This window comes from Ceratotherium simum, chromosome 12, assembly GCF_057802395.1.
Source record: "Ceratotherium simum simum isolate JZ-2026a chromosome 12, ASM5780239v1, whole genome shotgun sequence".
Taxonomy (NCBI): domain Eukaryota; kingdom Metazoa; phylum Chordata; class Mammalia; order Perissodactyla; family Rhinocerotidae; genus Ceratotherium; species Ceratotherium simum.
This window is the reverse complement of record NC_141911.1, coordinates 49211196-49230709: the sequence shown is the minus strand read 5'-3', so window position 1 is coordinate 49230709 and position 19514 is coordinate 49211196. Positions and strand designations below refer to the sequence as shown.

General features: G+C 37.8%; 1 pseudogene; it reads right to left on the bottom strand.

Annotated features, from left to right (window-relative positions):
- Positions 1 to 17379: 17379 nt before the first annotated feature.
- LOC101401398 (transgelin-2 pseudogene) lies at positions 17380 to 17999 on the bottom strand (annotated as a pseudogene).
- Positions 18000 to 19514: the final 1515 nt, after the last annotated feature.

Genomic DNA, 19514 nt, shown 5'->3' with positions numbered 1-19514 from the left:
TTCAATATAAATCAGCTGTGCCCTACATTTCATTCTTTTATTCATTTATTAAACCATTGATAGATTATTTTTCCATTCACGAGTTCCTTCCCCTAAGCTAATAGTAGATATATTTTAGTGTCAGACAAGTTAATGACAAGAATTCTTCGAAAAGCATCTCTCCAAGTATTCTTTCATAGCCATATCAAGAAGTCAGTTATATGGAGATGCTTAATATCTACTGATAAAATATAATCAGTTAGATTAGCTAGACCAGAGAGGTTTCATAATATAAAAATTTTTGATAGAAATGGTACAGCACAATCTGGTATTCGCTCAAGCTGAATTTGTATTACATTTCATATTCATACACATGTATTTATTCAGCAATAGACTCCAGCACTGCATATACTTGAAATGATTAAAAGCATAGGTCTATCCTTAAAGAACAATGTACTTGTCAGACCTAGTCATAGGAGTAGTTGTTGAACCACTTGACTTCCGCAATAGCAGAAGGATTTCTTTGTCAATTCGTGCATCGATCAATTTACAAATAGCATTACATTGAAGTACTAAGTGATTGATACCTTGATGCTTCTTGACATTGTTAAAACACAGATCCATCATCATATGTTTAAGGGTTACCTATAATACATGTTATGAGAAACAATAACATATTCATCACAAAGTGCTAGTTTACACTCTGGAATCAGTAGACAACTCTCGGTTGAACTTAAGTGAATGGCCACTTGACTCTGCAGAAATAGTTCTTAAACTGAAAATCTCAATGCAATGTAACACGTCTTTCAAGTCATCAGAGAAGTGACTTAGAAATAGCTGGAAAACCATGACAGCCATTTAGTATTCTAAAGCACACTTCAAATCCTAGCTGTGAATTTAGAGGAGGGAATAATAAATTGTATGTAACTTATTTAATACAGAGCAGGACAAGGAGCGTGGAAACAGAGGCCAGTGAACCTGGGATTGGAAATTCTCTTTCATTTGTATCTGAATGTGGGCGGCAGTATATTTGTGCTCATTTCCTGCTGATTCTGTGACCAAACACTGTTAGCATTATTATACTACAATTTACATTTTTATGTTACTACCTGCTTAAAAGCACTAGAAAAAATTCAGGAGTGACCACAATTCTAAAGTGAAGACATAATCTAAATTTCTTTATATGAAAATTATTTTCAGACCATCAAAGATTGATGTTACGTTTACTAAGTTAATATAAAAAAATAAGCATTTAATAATAATGTAAAATAATAACAAAAGCCATGGTTTTGCAGTCAAACAAGCTTGGTTTTGAATTATGATTTCTCCATTCCTTATGTGCAAGTGACTCCAGGCAACTCATTTTCTTACCTGAAAAATAGAAAAAAAAATTATCTCATGAGATTATACTTAACATTAACTGTTATTGTTTGTAAAGTACTTTGTAGGCAACCAGTAATGTTGACACTTAAAAATATCTTTGTCAAATACCTCTTTATTAAATATACCTCCTTCCTTTTATGACTGAATGAAGAAGAAATCCTCTATAGTTCTGGACTTTAGTGAAAATGAAGTCTGTGAATCAGTCACTACTTTACTATTACTTTTTACGTTCAATCCCCATGATATTATAGGAAATGTTAACCAGGTTTCTTTCCAAAGAAAACATAGGCCTTTGTGTGTTATATTAGCTCATGTTTTCAGAAAGAGTAATGACTTGTAGCTAGAAGGCATGGGTTTAATCATCATTGCTACAACTTTTAGTTATGTGACAATAGGCAAATCATTTATTACTCGGATTTTTAGACTCTTCATATGAACTAGGGAATAATATAAAAGGTACTTCAGTGAATACATTCAGAGTTAAATGGCATTTTGAACATAACTTCTTTTTGCATTTGATCTGGATTCTCAGTGTTAAAAATCATCAAGATCAATTGATGTTAGGAAATATGAACTGTTTTAGCTAGTTATGGTCTTCATTCTTATGACTTCTCTAACATATCTCTTGTTAAAATGAATTGTTCTTATGAAACATCTACCTTTACATACTTATCTACAAATTAACTGTTTCTCTCTAAAGCCTATTTTGCCATTAGTCATTCTGAACTAATATATAGATATTTTTAAGTATAAATAATCTCTTACACTTAAAATGATGGAACAGTCTTTATCTTTATATTATACTGGTAGTTATATTAGTAGTTATTTATACTAGTAGGTTAGACTAGTGTTATTCCTTTGTGCCTTTGACAAGTAATTAATTTACACTCAGGACACGTTTTAGTCCACAGAAAATGTAAAATTTAGTTCCCTCAAGATTAGGTATTAAGAAAAAAAGGGGCCAGCCCAGTGGCATAGCAGTTAAGTTTGCACAGTCCCTTTTGGTGGCCCAGGGTTCGCCGGTTCGGATCCTGGGCATGGACCTATGCACGGCTCATCAAGCCATGCTGAGGCGGCATCCCACATAGAGCAACTAGAAGGATGTACAACTATGCCATACAACTATGTACTGGGGCTTTGGGGAGAAAAAAGGAAAAGAGGAGGATTGGTGACAGATGTTAGCTCATGGCCAATCTTCCTCAAAAAACTAACTAAATAAAATTAATGTAAAGAAATCTAGACTTAAAAAAATATATATTATGGTGGACTATCACATCATACAAGACAATATCACAGCATGTTGTCTGTTGGTTTATTTACCACACTGTTTTTTTTTCCAAATATGTTTCTGGTTACTAACACATCACCTGCAAAATGTCATACAGAAATAAATCTCATGATTCTATGAGACAAGCAGTAATGCATTCACCAAATTATGGATTCTGGTTCTGAACTTAACAATGCTTGATGTTTCTTTTTAGAAATGTATATACATTAATCCAAAAAATGTAATAGTTGTAAGTGAAATGGTAGTAGAGGATTACTTTTAGGTCTGGTAGATGATCAGGAGCCAGAATTTCTTTTTTGAGTGCACTGTATTTTCATGTGACAAATTTGAATTCTCTCCCTGGCTTTTTAATTAAAAGACACAAGGGAATGTTGTTCTCTCGCATGGTAACATAAAGATACTTAAAGTGCATCTAAGTAAGACTCCCTTCTTGGTGCCCTTTGAAGCACAGCTCTTTAGTTTCCATAATCTTTTACTATTTATTACAGTAAATTCTGCTTTTTATTTTGAGATGATTTCTGTTCTATACAACCCAATTTAGGTCTGATGGTGTTATTTGTAAATCTGAAATGGAAAATATTTAAAGTTTGTTTGTAACTCATTTGACAGCAAATTCTGGCAAAATCTATGTCAACCCAAACTAACATAGGGTACTTACAGACTTCATTATTCCCCTTCAGAATGAACATTCATATATTTTACTGAGAAATAATAATACGGAGCTGCCCAGAATCCAGTACGAATATTACATAATGTGAAAAATATAAAATTCCAAAATACATTAATTTACAAGATTTTTTTCTATTTTATATGCTTAATTCAATAATTTGAGGACTTATGGCAGTTCTTGACTTCTTACATCCATTGCCAAAATAGTTTGGTTTGATGGACTATTTCTATTGTACTATAATTAGATTAAGTTTTTAAAAAGCACACAAAAACAAATATTGGTAATGATATGTCCTTCTCTTGCATTTAGTAAATAATCTGGGCTGCCATTTTAAGCTATGACTTCTTCAATTCATTTCAATGCAACACAAATATTTAAAAGATTCTGCAATATTTTATACAGTTACATATATAGAAAAAGTATTATTTTCTAAGTGCCTAGTTATAAATTGAACGTTTACTAAAGCAATCAGGAAACAATTCATGAATATTAAATGATACATTGCTAAATTGTGTACAATGAAATTCTAAAAACTATTGACCAAAGAATATGAATTATGCAGTACATTTGGTATCACTAGTAAATGTATCATAAAACAGAACTGACTTACCCTTCTGACATAAAGAGTTTTAGGAGATGTCATCTAGGTAGTATATTGTGACATACTCTAAATTCATAAACTGTTTCTTGCATTCCATCCAACTGATATCAGAAGGATATGACAATACAACACATGGGATATTAAATTCTTCATAAAACATTACAACGCAATGAAGAAGGTTTCAGGCTGTTTCCTGACTCTGTTAAGAGTAATTAGAATATTTAGATTTTATTTGAATCCACAAGTGCTCTTAAAGCATAATACTCAAATGTTTCTTTTTCTTCTATAAACTGTACATTATTTTTATCTCAACTTCCAAGTTTTCAGACCAGGCTTTATAAATAAAACATAGAGAAATTTCACTTACAGAAGTTGTGAATTGTAGGTAAATCACATAAATACCAAATATTTGTAAAGATTGAAGGATATGGGTAATTTTTGTCTGGATATAGTACTTAAAGCATTTTCTAGGAAGTTAAGGCTAGTTAAGTTATCTACATATAATTTAATTTTAAAGCAAATGTATGAGTATACATTATTGACAAGGCTTTCATAACACAAAAAACAAAAGAAAACAAAACATAAGTTGGCATTGAAAAATCATGAAGCTTTCTGATTCCACTAAATAACCATGTTCTGAAAGTGTGCATGCAAATGGGACACGTAATAAATTTGCTACACAAATAGAATTTTACATTGCGTATTTTAGAAATAAATTTTCAGATAATAAGCCCAATGAATAAGCAGTTGAAACTGACAAAACAGCAAGTTCTAAAGCAAAGGATGGCTACAGTGTTTTGCTCCCCAAAGTGAAATTGAACAACTCCCACCATTGCACTTGCATTCCCAGGCTCCTTCTTCAGTCCTGTTTCTCTAGTAATGGTTGGCTGATGCATTACCACCCACTGGGGCAATGCCACTAATGCTGTTGCTGCAATTGCTGCTGCAATGACATCAAAAGACTACTTTGGGCTATTATGCCAGGTATAAAAGCGAGACACAAGTTCAATCTGGACCCCTGAAGAGCCCTTCTCCAAGGTCTCGTCAGCTGTAATCTCTCTGAAAGCTCCTGTTCATCAGGTCTAGCCTAGAGCAAATAGGAAATCCCAATAGGTAGTCTGTTCAGGAGAATAGAAAAATCAGTGGAATTAGATGGTTTTATGGCAATGCAATCAACGAATGAGGCAATTTTTCCATTTTTTTCTATTTTTTAAACATTTTATTTGGCTAGCGTATAGGCATAGCCTCTGAAAATTGTTTGAAAAGTCAGTCTTTTTCTTTTCCAAGTACCTGGTCAGTGGATCAGGCCATTTACCATCTAGAAGAAGTCTGCTAAGCACTTTAAATATATTAACTATTTTAAGCCTCACCAAAATGCTATAATTTAGGTATTAGTATTTTCTTCTCTCTTTTAGTGATGAAGAAAAAGTGTTTGCCCAAAGTCATTCTGTGAGTAAGTGGCAGAGCCAGGATTTGAACCTAGACAGTATGGCTCTTCTGTTCCTCATGCTTATGAACTTTCAGTTGATTAGCTCTAACCACTCAAGAAATTTGGACATATGTATGCTGTACACTTGCCAGGTAACTTATTCCACCCATGTGGAAAAAGAATCCAGGTGTGTTTGGGGAAAACAAACAAGTGTGGAGAAAAGTCTCCCATCTCAAAATTAGATCTACTGTTTACAGATGAGTTTAACTGTTCTATGATTCGCTAATTGACTACTTTTATTAGATGTGACTGAAAATTATCATTAGACATATTTGATACAGCCAGCCTATATGGCTTCAAAAATAATATGGATAAAAGCAATTTTTACCCTGGCTATCATGATACAGAATTCACAGTGGCAAATTAAATGAGATCTTAAATTCCTCTAATTCAATTCTGTCACAAGACTATGATGGAATTACATTTTGAAGTAAAAAGAATTTCGCATCTAATTATTATTCCTTCTTATTCATGGCCAACTTGGCCCACCATGATTAATTTTCAAATAAATGATACACAATTTAAATGGATGTACAGTGTTCTAATTGCTGAGTGTATTTGCCTATAAATAAAAGAAAGTTTTTCCAGAGTGTTTATTTCCTTTTCTTCTTCAGCAAACCTATGCATTAAAAATTGAGACCTTAAGGGGCCAGCCCAGTAGCACAAGTGGTTAAGTGCGCTCGCTCCACTGCGGCGGCCCAGGGTTCGCGGGTTCGGATCCCGGGTGCGCACCGTCGCACCACTTGTCAAGCCATGCTGTGGCGGTGTCCCACATAAAGTGGAGGAAGATGGGCACAGATGTTAGCCCAGGGCCAGTCTTCCTCAGCAAAAAGAGGAGGATTGGCAGATGTTAGCTCAGGGCCGATCTTCCTCGCAAAAAAAAAAAAAAAATGAGACCTTAACATTTCTTAATCTTTGTGTAATGTTGGAGTGAACTAGAAGGAGTGCTCTTTTTCCAAACATCTTCTAGCATAAAGAATGTAGAATTTCAGTATCTGAATCCATATTCACAGAAACTATTCACAAGTTGTCTATTACATTACCACAATCTAAGGAACTGGGAACATTTGATCAAATTACCTCTTTCTTTGGCTTTTATTTTCTTATTTTCCTAGTGAGCACAGAAAAAAATATATGGAGAAATAAACCTAAGATAAAATAAAAAAGAAGTCTAATCTCTTTTCTCTTTTCTGAAATATGTATCAATTGAGGGCAATATCTATTAGCTATCTTCAGGAATTATGCTTCAGTTTTAGTGTTTCTGTGGTAATAAGGAAATTTTCCACGTAAGTAAAAAGCTTAGAGTTAACAAAAAGCTTAGAATTAACATAAATCCTGATCCAACTTAGGTTCTCTGTGGGTTATACTTTCACTGAGTGGCATTTTAATCTAATTTAACAAACAGAGGCACGCCTGGTATTAGGGAGGACTGGAATGTGAAAAGAACACAGCCATGATCTTCAGTTTGCAAGGACAGATAACACAAAGTCCAAAGTGATAGTCTCAGAATGGGATCTTAATGTACCATTGACACTTAAAAATGGGGGAAAGTTCATTGAATGGGAACGACTGTGGTAAGTTTCATGGAGGATGTAACATTGTATTTAACCTGTACTTTTTAAAAGCTTCAAAATGCATGCTGAGGCCTTCAAGTTAAGAGAATAGGCCAAGGAGAATTACAGATATGTGAAAGTGGGAAAAATATTTAAAAAAACAGAGATGAAGTTAGCTTGATTAAAAGCGAGTGCACAAAAAGGCAGATGTCTTCATTCTGTATCTGCACTTTCTCATGTTCATTTTGTTTCTAAAATATTACTTTTGTCAAAGTCACCTGCTAATATTGTCCTATCCAATGATCAATTCTAAGGCCACATATTTGACAGCTATTAGCAGCTTTTGACTCAATCATTCTCTTCTTCTTTGAGAGTCTTGTTCACTTGGCTTCTGTAAATAACATAATTCTTCCCACCTGCTTACCCAATTGGCAGTTCTGTCTCAGTCTTCTGGTATGAATTATTCTTATTCCTGACCTCTAAATGTGGTCATGACTGGTGTTTGTCCATGGGCGTTCTGTTTCTCTGTCTATTCTTCTTGCTAAGTGATATCATCTGGTGCCATAGTTTTAAATACTATTTATACACTGACAACTCCAAAACTTGCAACCAATTCCATCATCTTGCCTAAATTACTCACTTGAATAATCTCTTAACTACTAAATAGTGCAAAATTAACATGCCCAAATCCAAACTTGAATTCCATTTCCCCAACTATCTTCTTCTCCCAGATTTTCCTATATCATTTAATAGAAAATCTATATATTCATTTACTCAGAATTTTAAAAATGTAATTCTTGACTCATTTCTTTTTTTTCACATCAAACATCAAATTGCTTAGCAAATTCTTTCAGTTTTACCTTAGAAATATATCTAAAATCCAACATATTTGAGCCCTTCCATCACCACTTCTCTAGTGCAAGTTACTACTCTTTTTTAACTATCATTACAATAACCCCATTACAATTTACTCTCTACATAGCAGCAAATAGAATGCTTTTGGAATTAAAGTCTGAACTCTAATTCCCTTATAGAGGAGTAAGAGATTGACCCTCCTGCAGATAACAATTGTAATTACTAGAAAAATACAAATAAAAACCAAAATAAACAAACTGAAACTACCAGAGGGCTCTGAGAGTGAATAAAATAGGCAGATTTTAGAGGGGAGATGATGCATGGAGAAAGCAAACAGCATAGTGTGAGTTTCTGATTTCAAGGGCTAGGCAGAGCCCACAGACTTTCTGGATTCATGTTTACAATATCAGAGGAAGGAGCTAAGGCAATCATGGCTCGAAGGCAGGCGTAGGGGAGGGTTTTCTGGAAAGGAGAGAGCCGGTTAAAGGTAACCACAAAATGTATGTATAAACTCTACCCAGGTCTCAGGATGACATCTGAACCACACATTTGAGGAGCAAACTGAGGTCAATCTGAATTGAGATTTGAGCTGCCACACATGGTAGGCAAAAGAGAGTTTGCAACTTGAGACTAATAAAGTTAACTGCCTGGTAAAACAAACATATCAACAGTCTGTAAAGGAATATAGTAGAATCAGCAATCTACACGACAGTTGTTTGTAATGTTCAGGGTACAGTTCAAAATTATTCAACATACCAAGAATCATGAACATATCCTCAAAGGAAAAGATGATCAATATATTTCACCCTGTGATGGCCCAGATAATGGAATTATAGGACAAGGACTTTAAAGCAGCTATTATGACCATCATCCATAAGGTAAAGGAATTTACTCCTGACATAAAATAAAATAATAAGAAACCTCAGATAAATAGAAAATGTTGAAAAGAATCAAATGGAAATGACAAAACTGCAAAATCAATATCTAAAAATAAAAATAAAAAAATCCCTGGATGGACTAAACGGCAGAAAGGAGTTGAAAGAGAAAAGTAACAGTGAACTTGAAAATAGATCAATGAAAACTATCCAATGAGAGAGAGAGAAATAATGAACCGAGTTCTATGGAGTTCATACAACTAGAGGACATAGAGCTAGAGGACAATGTAGCAGGTCTAACATGTGGATAACTGAAATCCCAGAAGGAAAAAAGAAAGAAAATAAGGCAGAAAAATATTTGAAAAAATAGTAGTTGAAAACTACCTTCAAATGCTGAAAGATGTAAATTTATAAATTCGAGAATCTCACCAAAATTCAAATGCATTCAATTTGAAGAGAACCACTCTTGGCCACAACTTAAACAAACTACTAAGAACCAAAGATCAAGAGAAAATTTTGTCAGCACCTTTCACTCCCTAATAGCATGTAATACAAAGGGATCATAACGTAATGGTGAGGCAGCCTGGCTCTGAAGTCAGACTACATCTGTTCAAGTATTGTCTCTATCATTCGAGGAGTCTGGCCCCTGGCCAAAAAACATATGTGAGACTTTTCGAGCAAGACCATAGACATTACAAAAGGCTTTACCTGGCAGTCCTCATGGGAAAAGCTGCCTTCTGCACGCTAGAATTGATGCACAGCCAGTGAATTGCAGTCTCTGAAGGAAGTTGCAGTCAGACCCCCTGGCTGAGGCCTCCCCATGGGCCAGGGGAAAGAAGGGGAAATCTTGAAAACATCTTTCCCTACTCTGACTCAGTACCTAGTACTTTTCCACCCCTAGCCCTCTCTCTTTTTTATCTCCCTGCCTCCTGGGTCCATAAAACTGCAGAAGCCTTTTGGTCAGGGCTCCCTTGGCGGGGAGATGGCTCTCGACTGGAGCACTGTTCCCTCTGGGAAAACGGAACAGGGGGAGTCGATGATTTCTCTGGTTTAGCTTCTTGCTTACATTATCACAGTAAGTAATGAAAGTCTTGACTCACTTCCATCTTGACTTCTTGCTTTAATAGGCTACTCTGACACCTGGCAGCTTAACTCTCATTCTAGCTCAAATGAGCTCCTGACAAATTGGCTCAGTGAGCAGCATAGCTGATTAAGCACAATGCCATTGTGAAGAGCAAAAAGCCTGAAAATCCTGCAGGGCAACTTTTCGAGTCTGGTGGACAAACCACACGGGTGTTAGTGTATCATTTGGAAAAGTTTGAAGGTCCCGCGAGCGCTTCACCAATGGGTTTTGGAAAGTGCTAGAGTAGCCCATAGGGCACTTTGCCAGCCATGCCACCTGGTCATGGAGAATGACAGCAGAAGCTGTGCAGCAGTCTTGAAGTGTGCCAGCACTCTGTTGATATAAGCTTTTTCATCTCCAAGGAGGATCTCTGGTCCTTCTCTTTTGTTCCTGACTCCAGGCTAAGTTCACTTAGTGGGTCAGATTAGCGATCCAACAAAGGGATTTGAAAAAAACTGGGGAAGCAGTTCCCTAGACACTGTTTGTGGCTTTCCAACAATAGGAGCAGAGACAGTTTGGGGACTCCTGGGAGCTGAGTAATCAGGTCCCTGATGCTGATAAAAACCCAGCAGTTCAGCAAGTTGTTGAAATTTCAGGAAAAAACAAAAAAAAGAGTATAGAACCCTTCATGACTGATTTGCCCAGTGGCATCAAAGAGACCTTAGAGATTTAGTTAGATCCTCTTGGGAGGTATCTTGCTCAAGCTAATAAGGGAGAGTGGCCCAGCATGGAGCACATTACTACAAACTCCCTCCTCAGATGGCCCAGAGAGCAGCCCCTGCCAAGAGACGGGCACAAGCAGCAGCAGCAGCCGCAGCCCCAGCCTGCCCTGCTCAGCCCCCTGGAGTCCTGGCCGGGGAAACAGCTGTCCACGCCTGCCGGCTGCTCCACCCAGCTCTCTCTCCCCCGGTGGGCGTGGGAATGGGTCAGGGGGCTTTGCCAATCTTTGTCCAGACCTCTAACTTTCAGAAATAAACTAGACTAGAGGTTAAGCCCATGTCCCTCTGTCCCCAGGAAGGACCAGAAACCCTGTTCCAAGGTTACAGCTAAATGGGGAGATATAAGAAAATTGCACTTCTTGGGCCTTTTAGATAATCATGTGGTGACAGTGATCCTGGCAAACCTTAGCACCAAGATAGGGAAAAAACACAATGGTTTCTGGTTTGGGTGCTGAAACCACTGGGACACTTGACCAAGCCTGACTATGGGTGGGTCCCTTGGGGTCCCTACCAACCTCTATTGTTACGGACCCCACTGCTGAATGTATCATTGCTGCTTATATATTGTCCATGTACACCTCTGCTAGCCCTCATCCCTACATTTTTCTCTTGGTAGCCGTAAAAAAACAGAAAACTCGCATTTAAGATCATTAATGCTGTGACCCCTAAAGACAATGCTAAATTTGAAATCAGGAGACTTCAGGATTAATATTATTTCAAGATAACCATCCATGATATGTGCACACAGTATTCTGTTCTTCATTAACTCAACATATGTTTATTGAGCACCTATAATGTTTCAAGTATGGCAATGCAGACTCAATCTCTCCTGTCGTGTAGGTTAATTACTAAACATTAAGAAAAGTAGTTCCAAATAAATAATTAAGTAAAATGTGAAAGATGTCATGAAGGAACATTAGAGATCACAAGACACAATATATCTGAAAGCCTAATCTAGTTGGTTACTATTTAATCAATTCATTCATAAAATGAAGTGAGGACAATTAGATATCACTCACTTTGACAGATATTATGGATAAAATAGTGAATAGCTCTAAGATACAGCTGCTCATTGAGCTTAGCATATTACATTAATTAAGTAATCAAACAAATAAATAAAATATGCAATAAACACCAAGGACTTGACACGATGTTGTGAGCAAAAACAAAAGATGTATGCAAAAGTAGGGAGAACAGAGAATATGTCAGTGAGGACATGATGAGAAAGCAGGGATTTTAAAGAAATACAAGCATCTTTTAAGTAAATAGAGTGGAGGTAAAGTCCAAAAAGCAGGAAAATTCTCAGAAGATGACTAAGGCGGCAGTGTCACCGACTAGGCGCCACGAGGAACGCAAGGGTGGGTTTGGAAGCATTTAACTGTTTTCCAAGTTTTTTTTCCTTTTGTTATGTTAAGGAGATGCTGCCACCAACCACCCTGAAACAGACGAAGCCTCACCGCAAGAGCTGTGCCCACGACCTTTGCCTTATTTTTAATGCTGAGAACTCTCCAGGAGGAGCTTAGGCCTCATTACCTTAACCTGCAGTGTCTGTGGAAGCGTATTTTCCAACTGAGCCTGCGCAAGCAAATACCCACCTCTCCCTTTTGAATATTCACTCCCCATCTGAAATAAAAGGTCCCTGCTTCCCTTTGTTCGGGGACACCATGACTTTGGAAATGATTCCTCATGGTCTTCTATTTGCTGCAAATACACTTTACTTTGTGAGACAACTTCCACTGGTGTAGAGTCTTATTTAACTTGCTAGGAGGTGAACCCACTTGGTTCGGTAAGAGCAGGAGATGACAATGCGGAGCAGAGAAGCCAGGGAGAGTAAAGAGAGGCATTGGGCAGAGTAAAAAGCTGGTAGAATTAGGTAGAGTCCAATTGTTCAGGTCGTTTCAGTTCAGTTCATTTTAGAGCAATGTGAAGCCATTAGCATATTCGACACCAGCATTGAAGGGGTTAGTTTTGTGTTTTGAAAATTCCATACTGGTTGCCATGTAGAAAACAGATTGGAGAAGGACCAGAGTGGATGTGGGAGGACTAACTCTGACTTCAAGTCTGAGTCTCAGAGAACAAGTCTGCATCTAGCCTGGAGATGTAAATATGTAAGTCTTCTGTGGTAGAGATGGTAATTAAAGCCAGGTGCATAGATAAAATTGTCTATAGAGAAAGTGCAGAATATGAATAAAATAAAAGTGAGTCTAAAACTGAGCCTTGAAGGACAAATGCTGTATGTTTGTGTGAATGCATGTTAAGAGTGTGTGTGTATGTGTGGGTTTGGGTATTCAAAATCACCCAGAAAGGAAACTCAAAAAATGTTGGAAAATCATTAAACTTTGGAATTTATGGCCAAAAGAACCTCTGTACCGTAAGCTTAAAGATTTTTTTCTAACTGCAATTAACGTGGGGCTCCTGAACCAAACCAACAACAGCAACAACAACAGTTGAAACTATGCAGACTTGAACTCTGAAACAAAATAGCAATACAATACAGAGAGTGGGTTGGACAAGATTTTTAACCACCTGCAATGCTCCTACTTGAAAAACACAGAATCATTTCAGCCCACAAATCAGGCAGTCATTATCGGTATGGGGAGTACAAGCTTTGGGATGAGGCCAGGGTTATCCAGCCACTCTTCCATTTCTGACCAATCTCCAATTCTACCTTTACTTTTTTTTTTTCTTTTGACCCCCTTCACCCATTTTGCCTATCGCCCAGCCCTCCCCACCCCTGCCTCTGGCAACCACCAATCTGTTCTCTGTATCTACGAGCTCAGGATTTGTTTGTTTGTTTGTTTTTATACTCCACATATTCTGTACTTCTAAAGTTTTTTGAAATCTTCAGTTAATATTGTATGGCTGTGATTTGAAGATGTGTATCAGTAGCCCATTGTAACCAGGGATAGTAGAGCAAAGTAGAGGTAGTAAAAAGTCCCCAGTATGAATTAGTGAATTATGGGATCTATAATTTTCAATGCATCACTTCTAGTAGACTTAAAAATAGACACTGCCTGAAATTAACAAAAAGCAAATCTTCTCCTCATAGTTAAATAAATTTGACAATGGGAAAGGATGTTTTCAGGCTAGAAAGTAGAATCACCCAATGCCTAGTAACATTTAACCAAAGAGTTTTCACACCACTTTGCAATTCATTAAACGTCTAAGGTAGGAATTCCATCACCACTCAGGTGTGAAGTGAGAGGTTCAAAGAGAAAACATAAACTACATATTGGCAAATACGCCTATAAAAATCTTTCCAAGTTCAAAGATAAGGTAACACACACACATACACACACACACACACACAAATACATTATAGCGTCAATGAAAAACATTTTGCTTTATAAAAGAAATACACACTTTCTATGAAGAAACAAGAAAAAATAACATGAAATTATTTACCAGGGAACACTAAGAAGTGTATAAAGTTTCTGTTTGTCTATTATTGACCAAATATAAGCAAATAAAGCTGACATAGATGCTGAGGAAAATAAGGATGCAAATGACTATAAAATAAGTGAAAGGATGGTGAAATAAAACGCATAAGAGGTGGCGAAACTCAATCGCTATTCAGGAAAAATCAGATATGCTAAAAGAAAAAAAAAGGTACTTGAAATGCTCTTCAAAATATTGAGGATTCTCTCATTGCCATTGGTATTCCAGAGTTTGACTACAATACGATTATGAAATGTAGAATATAGTGAGAAAATCACCGCCAATAGAGAATGGTTCAGTGAAACTCTTTTTAAGAACAAGTCTAAACTAAAGATGTTTCCAATAAATGTAAGCTGATAGAGTTTACTACCAACAGATCCACCTACATGATATTCATGAGGAGGTATTCTAGCAAGAAGAAAAATAATCACATAAGAAAGTCTAAGACGAGAAAAATATGGTCATCAAAAAATAACAGCGGGCTGGCCCGGTGGCTTAGCGGTTAAGTGCGCGCGCTCCGCTACTGGCGGCCCAGGTTCGGATCCTGCGCGCGCACCAACCCACTGCTTCTCCGCCCATGCCGAGGCCGTGTCCCACATACAGCAACTAGAAGGATGTGCAGCTATGACATGCAACTATCTACTGGGGGGCTTTGGGGAAGAAAGAAAAAGGAGGAGGATTGGCAATGGATGTTAGCTCAGAGCCCGGTCTTCCTCAGCAAAAAGAGGAGGATTAGCATGGATGTTAGCTCAGGGCTGAGCTCCCTCACAAAATAATAAATAAATAAATAACAGCAATTTTGTAGGTAAATATAAACAGACACTGACTATTTAAAATAGTAAAAATAATGTACAAGTCACTGGGTTAAAGAGAGAGAAAGCTTAAATATCAGAAAATATCATGTAAGTCAATAAGGGAGTAATCAGAGTTATTATGTTTTAATCACTTAAAAACAGTAATAGAGTGAATAATTTCTAAATGAGTGGACAATAAAAAATAAATTGAGAAATACAAAAACATAAACCAAATAAAAGCAAAAGTCTGGAAAAACTAGTATATAAATTGAATTGACAAAGTCACGGTTTTAAAAAGTCATAATTCTTTGGAAATTAATAATACTTCTAAATAAGTCATACATCAAAAATATCATAAGAAAAATTTGAAAAATCTTAGAGCTAAACAATTATAAATTATTACGTATTTAATTGGAAAGAATGAAACTAAAATAGTACTTAGAAATTTTCAGCATTTAATGGGTATATCAGAAAAGAAGGTGTGCTAATATTTACTTAATCCTACCACACAAGATGGTAAAAAAAAAAAAAAACCCTAAAAACAAACAAACAAAAGGAACTAAAGAGTATGAGAACAGAATAGAAATTAATTCATTTGCATATAAAAATATAATGGAGAGACTAAGTCAACACCTTTTTCTTTGAAATAAGCTGTAAAAATTGGTAAATATCTGGCAAAATTGATCAAAAAATGAGAAAAAGCACAAATAACAAATTAGTTGGGAGGAGAAAAATTTCTGGAACATGCAACTTGTGAAAGCTTACTAAAGAGAAAAAAGAAATCTTGTATTATTCTACAATCATTAAAAACAATTAACCAGTAGTTTAAAATTTTCCCAAGTTTAAAAGAAAAGACTGAAAAATTTTTTAGAACTTCTGAAGAAAGATATTATATAATTTTCACAAAAAATCCTTCTACAGAACTAAAAAAATGAGAGAGACACTTTCCATAATGCTTGTTATGAACCTAATTCCAAAACAAGATAGGGATAAAAAAGGAAGGAAAATTGTAGGCCAGTCTCTCTTATGAATATGAATGCAAAATCTGTACTAAAAACTGAATCCATCACTGTATATTCAAAAATAATGCATCATGGCCAAGAATGGGTATCCTGTGGTAATGTAAGCAGGGTTTCCAAGCAGAATGTGATTTGGAAAATTCTTGGGTCATGGAAGGCTTCAGTCCTGCTGGAGGTGCTGCAGAATGCTGAGGAAGTAGAGGTCCAGGAAAGGAAGAGCTGATGTTGTTCCCAGTCCCGGGGCATAGGCACTGGCAGGGCCCACTTGAAGCAGCACTGGGCCTTGTAGGGAACGACTCAAAGTCCATTTCCCTGAGTTACCACTGCCACGAACAGTGCCTTTGATCACATTCCTGCCAGGCCTTCCGCCTTGTTGGGCTCGCTCTCCAGGACTAATCACCAGGTTCCCAGTCCTGCAGCAGCTCCAGACCTTTTGAAACTTTATTTTTCTTCTACTCGTTGACCTCAATTTATTACTCGGGAAAACCTCTTTTCCTCCCTTTGTTCCCCACAAAGGTTCTTCCTTTCTTCTACCTCTGCATCAATCCCAATCTAGTGGGGTGTTTTCCTCCTTTCTCCTTTTTTTTTTTTTTTTGAATTTCATTTATTTATTTTTCCCCCAAAGCCCCAGTAGATAGTTGTATGTCATAGCTGCACATGGTTCTAGTTGCTGTATGTGGGACGCGGCCTCAGCATGCCCAGGGAAGCGGTGCGTCGGTGCGTGCCCTGTCGGAACCAGGGCTGCCAGCACCGGTCGGAACCAGGGCTGCCAGCAGCGGAGCGCACGCACTTAACCGCTAAGCCACAGGCAGGCCCCCCTCTTCTCCTTAATGCCTATTAAACTCAGAACGTAATCACCAGCCATGACAAATTTTAGTTGCCCTCAAAAACAAGAAAAGTATAATTTTAATTCAAAAGCCTTCCCAGGAGATGAAGAAAAAAATATTGGAATGTTATTCTTTTTTTTTTAAAGAAATTATTTAAATCAGCAAACATTCTTCAAGCCCCAGCCCATAGTTGGCAACCCTCCCTCCTCTGTCTGCTCAGCCCACGCTTAGCCACAGCGAGGGGAATGGAAAATGAGAAGCCAAGAGGGCCTCTGCCAGGGCGGACGCTGCAGATGTGTGGTGAGCGCAGTCCAACTGTGGCTGGGGTGGCAGCCACCGCAGGCCCCTCCCTATAAATTAAGTCCCTGCAGCCACAGCTGTGGGCGAGGCATATTTGTGGAAGGAAGGCCAGAAGGCAGCATCCCAGACCCGCAGCCAAGGAATGGATTGAGGGCACAGGGCTCCGGGGGGAGAGAGGCCAGAGAGAAAGAGAAGAGGTATGGTGAGGAGGGTGAGGCCCCCAAATTTTGGTCCCAGGGTAAAAGAGGAGGCCATTTGTCCAGTTTTGGTAAGTTTGGAGAAGGGAATGTATTAGTAAGCACGGGGGAGAGGCCGCCATCGGGCACCCCCAGAGGTGACAGGCCAGGCCGGGCCCCCACCCTGGCGAGGGGAGCTGGAGAGCTCCGGGGGCTCTCAGGGAATGTCGCTGCTAATATAAATGTATTAACCATTCACGGGAGGGCAGGGGCAGGGCTGGGGGGCGGGATCAGAGGATCTGGCATGGCATCCGGTAGCCTGTCACGCCTGTCTGAGACCCCCCGAGGTTGGTGTCCATCTGCAACCCAGTCACATTCTTGCCCGCTTGCAGTTGGTTGTCCAAGAAATTCTGAGGGTTCTCCTTGGACTTCTTAGGACACCAGTTGGGATCCCCAGAGAAAAGCCCATCGTCCCGGGCTACCGCCAGCCCACCCAGGTTCATCAGCGTCTGCTGCACACAGGCCGTGTTCTTTTCCTTCCCAGAGGTCCCCAGTCTGGACGATATCAGCGGTGTTGATGCCGTAGCCCTCGGCTGCTTGCAGGAACTGCGATCTGCTGCATCTGCTTGAAGGCCACAGTGGAGGCCTGGATCTTCTTCACTGGGGCCTGCTCCTCAGTGTACAGTCCATTAATGAGCTCACACAGCCCGGTGCCATCCTTGAGGCAGTTCTGGAAGTTCTCTTGCCCAGGCTGGGGCTGGCCCACATCCTTGTGACGCTGGGTGGTCATCCACTGGATCAGGATCTGCTCCAGGTCCGCATCATATTGTTGCTCAATCTTCTGCTGCACCGCCCGGCTCAGGCCGTACGCGGGTCTCCTGTTGGCCATTCTGAAGGGCGGTGGTGGCTGTGGGGAGCGTTCAAGGCGACGGGAGAGCTGTGCACTCCAGCGGGGGGCTGCAGCGGCGAGTCCATTCTTTTAATACGAAAAAAGAGATCATTAAAAGGTGAGTTTCCATATTAAAAAAAAGGGCTGAACTCTTTATCATGCCATGTAAACATGATTTCGTGCTCATTAGCTTCTTGCAGTACATACACTATGAAGCAACTTACTGACATTTGAATAAAACATCTTTTCTTGACAAGGTGAGTCACATTACGTTTTATAAAATGTAAAGTTCTAATCTGTCAGTACCCGGTAGACATTTTCTGATGACAACTTATTTCCAGGCAAATGAGTCTACAATAGAAAAACTAGCTCTTTTTAGATCATTGTAAACAACCTACAAGCACACAGAGAGTAGAACAATTTCCACAAAAGAATAGAGGAGTTTTTAATCTGAATTATCATAGAAAACCGAAGAGCAAATGTTTATTTGGTTCACCACAAGAACATTTAAATAAACCCCAGGCATGTCTGTGTGGCCTATGTTGTCTGATTAACAGTTTTAAAAGTTTTGGGATATTTCATGATAAGATTTGACTGTATATTATTCCATGAATATATTACTATAAAATATTATTAAAAATGAAATATTTCTAATAATCTATGGAAATAAAGTATTTGTTTGGACTGCCTAATATTTAATTTCCCAAATTACAGACAAATGATTTATTAAGACCTAGATCATAACTTTCTGAATATTTACCTAAAGTTAACCTGTATAAAACTATCTGTTAAAACTATAAACTTGTATTCGTGATAGTGTGTATTGAAGCTTTATTCAGAGAAATTACTCTTCTCTTATTTTACCTGTATATATACCTATGTCTTTATTAAAATATCATTTCAACATAGTTCTCTAGATACACCTGTGGAATTTTTGGTTAGTCATACCTAACATGACTAGATGTATAGTGTTTGAATAATAGAAATCTCATTTTTAAATAAAGTCTCATTTTTAGGGAAATGTGCATATGTATATATGTCTACCTACTGCTTCACTAAAATCCTTTATCTCGGGAAAAAAATTATCATAAGGTATGCAGTAATGTTTTGCACATGATTTCTAAGGAATAAGAGAATAGATTTTTAATTTCCCTGAATCTTTCCACATAAGCATAACCTTTAATGAATTATTTAAAGCACCCTTTAGAAAAACTTACATAACCATTAGTTTTAAACTACATATATTTGCTGTTAATTTCAAGATATTAAAAATGATTTTCCCCAAAACAGAATTCTATCATTATCGTTTTAGTCATATTAAGTGAAAATATTTATTTAAGTTTGTGTTCAGAAAAAATGAGAAATAAGATATTTTTCCAACCAAGAATAGATTTCATAAGATTGTAAGAAGAAGAGATAGACAGGTAGGAATAAAAAGCAAAACTGCTAAAGGCGCTGTGCTTCCAGTAGACAGAGCAGCGATCTCGATGGCGGCTATCCATGAATTTTAAAGGAAGTGAACAAGAAAACCAGTGA